Source organism: Anomalospiza imberbis, chromosome 8 (assembly GCF_031753505.1).
Source record: "Anomalospiza imberbis isolate Cuckoo-Finch-1a 21T00152 chromosome 8, ASM3175350v1, whole genome shotgun sequence".
Classification (NCBI taxonomy): Eukaryota; Metazoa; Chordata; class Aves; order Passeriformes; family Viduidae; genus Anomalospiza; species Anomalospiza imberbis.
This window is the reverse complement of record NC_089688.1, coordinates 20526616-20532615: the sequence shown is the minus strand read 5'-3', so window position 1 is coordinate 20532615 and position 6000 is coordinate 20526616.

Below are 6000 nucleotides of genomic sequence, written 5' to 3'. Positions count from 1 at the left end.
AAGAGAACTCCCACACTATCTTGCCTGTTGAAGCTTTGCAAAATAGACAGGTTGACTGCTTGGTGATTTGAGATCTGGAGAATGACAGCCATTGCTTTTGACTCTGTATAAGCCTAACTTCACACTTTTATTTGTATTTAGCTTTATAGCAACTTGCCCTCTTCAGGCCTTATTTATTAAAGCATTATTTTAAAAACCTTTATTTCTCCAGCTCTTCAATGTCAATTTCCCACTCATGTCAAACATATAAAGACAGCCCTTCATCTTGGCCTGTCAATTACCAGCACCTCCACTCTCGCCCCAGAAGGTGCAACTTTTGATGAATTCTATTATTGCCTCACTACTCACATCCCCATTGCTCCTTGAATTTGACTCCCTCATCTGTTTTCTTATAATTTCCTCCTTCATTTTAAGGATTGTCAAACAAAATTTCTGACATATTCTACAGATTCTCAGTGACTGAGTTGTATTTGGCATCTCCACAGCATCACCAACACCTACAACTCAACACACACTTCTATGTTTCCTGCCAAGTGTAAAAACCTAAGAAGGTCCCAGGTTTACAGAGTGCAACTTACATTAGGTAGTATTGAAAAAAAAACCCTGGTCATATAGCTACACTTTTTTTTTTTCCTCAGGATGAACTGTTGCCTTAATAATTTATGAACTTTATTGCTGATAACATTTTTATACCTTTTACATTTTTGTCAAATGTGCTGAGTGCTAATTTGCTTTTATTTGCTGTTAGGACAATCAATCAATCAATAAAAAGACTCCTATATTTTACAAGCTTTCAATTAGTTGTCTTTTTTACCCAAAGCCTGTATTTCCTTTATATATACCTAGAGTTATTTCAGAATTATGTGGCTCAGCAAACATATACATTTCAAAATATTCACAATTCTTTATGCATTTCTTTGTGCTCTTTCAGTCATCACTGCACCATGGGACTCTAATGAGATTTAAAGTACTGGCTTTTTCCTGCACTGCCTGTATTAGTCTTGCCTGTCTGTAATTTGGAGACCAGTGGTCAATTTCTGATCTTAGGCTGTTCTGGGATTTTCCATTTCTTACAAAGCATAATGCTTAGCTCTGATGTTTCTCAGGGCATTCCATTCTTGGCCCAGTACTGCTTCTAATCTTTATGCTGGCACTTAGAGGACAAAGTCTTTGGCAGTATTTGCATGTCCCTGCATGGATGCTGATACTCCAGTTATCTTTCTTTAACACCTTCTATCCCTCAGGCACTTTTATTGTTCTTAGATCATTTGTCTGATCTCCACTACCAGACATGTTGTAATATTTTCTATCATCTAAATTCAACCAAAAAGATGAAAGCAGGTTATTTTTACTGGCAAAGGCTGTTAAGCTGTTATTTTTCTCTTTAGTACATAAGCAATCCTGTATCTAACATTCGGTCCAAATACAAAAAGGAGAAGAGAGCTGCCAGTCTGGTTATTAATATTTAAAGCTTAGGTCCATTCTGTTAACTGATCTTTATTTCTGCTAAGATAGACTGCTCTTTTATTATCTTGATATTGATACCTTGGGCTGTGCTTTTATTTCTTGCAGCAAGATAGCTGTGAACCTGTCCATATTTTGAAATCTACTCCTTTTCACAAATTGGAACTCATAAAAAAGTGTTTTGCCTGTGTGTTCTTTGGAATATTTTAAACTATTCATATTCAACAGTCGAGTTCATCTCTGGTTGTAAAGAGACCTGAAAAATACCTGCACCCCAATTTTTAAAAACAGGGTACAGAAAAGACCACACGTCCTAAGAGAGATTAACAGAAAAAGAACTTAAAGCTAGATCTACTGAGACAAAATATATGGCTCACTTATGTCACAGATAATGAGTTAAAATGAGGTACTCTTGCATAGGTAGTACAGCTGGAGAAACCATACAGAAGCCACTTAGTCCATGCATTGATCCCTTTTAGTGCTTTGAATGTTGACACATGGGATATTTTTTTTTTTGCAATGTTGCACCAAGGGCTGCTACATCTACCCTTTTTTAGTGCTTATTTTTGCAAAGATTTTTCATTTTGCACTGGGGTCATTCAGTTCTGTTGCAGGTGACTAAACATGTTAACATCAATAAAAAGATTTGTGAGGCTTGTGTCAGTTACTATTCTTAAGGATAAAAAGCTCTCTGATAATGGATACATGGACTGAAGGGTACCACAGGTATTAGCAGCACCACAAAAAACAGTAGACCTATGAGTTTGAGCCAAAGATTAAAACATGTTTTGTCTGCAGCATTCTTCCATTGTTATCTGCAGCCTGAAAATGGATGAGAGCACGCTGGAAAACTGAAGAAAAGAAACAATGGCAGGCAAGGACAGTACAGAGTAAAAAGCTAAAGCAATGAAGATCAACAATGAATGTTCTTGAAGAGAAGAATTACAGAAGCCCAAATCTTCTTGAGCAAGGGTTCCCTTTACTTTGGGTTACTCCACAATGGAGAAACGTCAGTGTTGTGACAACCACAGGAGGGCTTATATTCCCTTGCAAATAAACACTGCATTTAAAGATGCTTAAACAAACAGAACCTGCAAGCTATCACCAGCACAAATGGTATTTTGACTTGTTTAACAACAGATTATGATAATTTCCTTCTCACAATGTGGACGAAAAGAAAAGATTTAAACTGAAGTAGAAATCCTGACATTTTGAAAGAGCTTTCTGACTTTTTAGATATATGGCCAAACATGCATTTCTGCATGCTTAACACTTTTTTTAAATATGTGAAAACCTCTTTGAGCTTTCCATGAGCTGACAAGGAATGAAAGGAGAGCTGTCAAGGAAATTTCTGCAGTACAGTACATTACATATGGATGCATTTCCCAGTGCCATTTTACCTCTGCTTCAGCTGCCACACTCAGCTGTGGGTAAAAAAAAAAAATTGCTTTGTCTAATTGCTTAAAATGTATTGAACAAATGAATGTGAAAACAGGATACTCTAAATCAGGAAAAAAAACCCACTAGATTTTACAAGAGCTTGATTTTATAAGTGTAGTTTAGATCTTGTGAGAACTATCATGGCCCTTAGAACTCAAAAACTAGCGCCTATTTTCCATTTTTATATCAGTGCAGCACATTAAAAATTAAAAATAACATCAACACAAGATTATTACTATATTTTAAAGATGCAAAAGTTTTCTTTATCATTCATACATGTGAATATATATTTTTCATGAGCATGATTTTCATCCTACAAGCCAGAAAATACATCCAATTCCAACAATGTCACAAATTGCAGTGTCATCACCATCATGAAAATTCAAGCAGAGAAACCTCTACTGTAGAGAAGTTTATTCATCTATGCTCATGCTGGTTTAAAGCATCTCATAACTGTTGATGATGATTGCAGCAGCCTGTCAGTGACTGGCTTCAGCAAAAGCCATCTGGATGGGACATGGCACAATAATTTCCTTCACCATCTCAAAACATACTTGCAGCTGAGCTTTTCCTCTTTTCAAGATAAGAAAGCATTTGAATGCTTCTAACATAATAGATTGTCAAAGTCCAATTTATTTATTCCATACAGTATCTGAACATATTGCATACCACATAAGCTCCACAGTTTACATTTACCAACAGATGTTTTTCTTTCTGGAGCAGATGGTATATTGAGTGTACTGTGATATAATTCACATTTGCATTATCAGCTGTGAATACTAATACATTCCATAAACTGAGTCTTGTGTTTAGATATTTTTAATAACTATAGCATCTCTGTATAAATGAATTTGTTTGATAATACAATCAAAAAAACCAAATTTCTCAGTTGCACAAAAAGATAAGATTTTTCTTATTCAAAGGTAGGATTTAGAAAGAAAACCCCAAGAATAAATAGAAATGGCCCAGAAAGGTTACAATTTTTTATTACCCCTGTCTGATCTGTACATACTTATTCTGGTTTTGGTTGTAAAATATTAAACTTCAAAGTTAAATAATTTTTACTTTTGCAAGAATTCCAAATTTTCTAAGCTGTGAGCTAACATTGAGTAATACATTCTTATAAAAAAACCAACTAGATAAACTTACTTTTTGAAGTCCTCATAAGCATTAATAAAGTGAAATAACTGTAACTTGAACAACATTTTGCCAGATAATATAACTTCACTATTCTTGGGCATGATGATGGTCCTGGTAAATTTAAAAACAAAATCCAAATTATTTTGGATTTTATTCTCAACTTACATCATTTTTGCCATTATTTTCTAGAATGCCACAAACAAGTATCTGGAATGCCCTGCAAAATAACTTCCTAAAAGGAATAGAACAGATAATACGTGCAGGTCCCAACAGTATTCTCTTTTTACAGTATCCAAGGTGAATTTTCAAAAACATGAATTCTCTATTTGTTTACTTTCTGACTATAATTACATGTGTATCTTGATTCAAATAAAAATCCTATTTATTGTCAGATTACTTCTTTTTCTTCCACAAGTTTCATCCCACAGACATTGCAGGCACAAAGCAGTTCTTTCACTGGCACAAAGAAGCCCAGCCTTCTTTAAGGACATGAGTTCTCATCAGTTTAAAATCAGTGTGGCTGAAATGGGTCTCTTGATTCAGACTGCCGAAGTCTGGTTTGTGCTGGGTGAGAGCAAGCACCTCCTCATAAATGTAAATCAATCATTGCTGAACACTGTGCTGCTGTTGGGTGTCTTAGTATTTCTTCTTACAAAGTTTGCTTGGGTTTGCACAGAAATGCCTAAAATGTTTAATTGAACACTTAGGGGCTAAGAAAGTGCTTTCTAAATTATGACAAAAACCCAGATCAAAGAAAGGACATAGCAGTGAAAATACCTCTGGTTGGATGAGGCGCTGCAATTTGTAATAATGCTTTCTTAATTAGCTTTGTATGAGGATCAAAAGCTAAAATGTGATCTGTCTCTTTTACAACCAGAAATCCACACAACAGCAAGAAAATGAATCACACTTATAAATCGCTAAGAATTTTAGGCTTAAAATTCTGTTCCCTTAGAGAGCCCTGTGGCATACTCTGATTGATATATCAGCATAATCTGAGATTGCTGTCTCTGTCTGCTTTTAGATGAATTATTTGCAGTAAAATTCAACTAGCACTCAACATCATATGGCTGTTTCTGTGATCTTTTTGAAGAGCTAAAAAGGGAAAATGAACAGTTGTCCTGTTGCAATAAGAGTAACTGTCAATCCTCTTTGCTCCTTTTAAAAGAAATTGCTGAGATTACAGATTCTGCAAGCTGGATACTTTTGAAGACACTATTCCCCTTTCCCAACAGCAAGAAATCATTACCCATGATGGTTTTTCACAACTAGACCATTGAGATAGATGTTTCTCATACCACAAGTAATTTGTTTTCCTTGAACTCTATTCATTTAATGTAATATACTTTAGCTCTCAGGTGAGCCTCCACTATTGTTTTACAAATACTATGACCTTATCTTAAATCTTGTAACTCATTAGAGTTCATCATTATCCATTTTTGTTATTCTTTCCCATTTGTCTGTAGTTAATTTGTTCTACCTTGTGCATAAAAGTTTGTTTTTCAGGGATTTTTAGGTACCCACCTTATTTGGCAGAAGTGTATGCTTCTGGGGAATTTAATACAACTTACTGAGGTTCTTCTTTTGACTTCTTAGGAACTGGAATAACTGCAATATTAAGTTAATCACTAACAGCTCTGATAATCTTCATATCTGTTCATCCCTCCCCCACATTAGAAGAATGTTTATTCTTTGCTCAGCCCTTCTTTTTAAAATCTTGCAATTCTTGATTTGCTGGTAATTTTGTATGATCATTAAACTTCAGTTCAAATGCTTCTTCGAGGCTTTTTTTTTTTTTTTTTTTTTTTTTTGTCTTTTGAAAGCTTTAATGCACTGCCATTTGTCTTCTAGTGTAGATTGTTGTAGCAACCATCTGTCACTAAATTTCAGAGTGGAGGGGCCCACCCATCTACAGTTTCTTTCTCACTTGGGTGGTTTTGAAAATCTTTCCCTGTA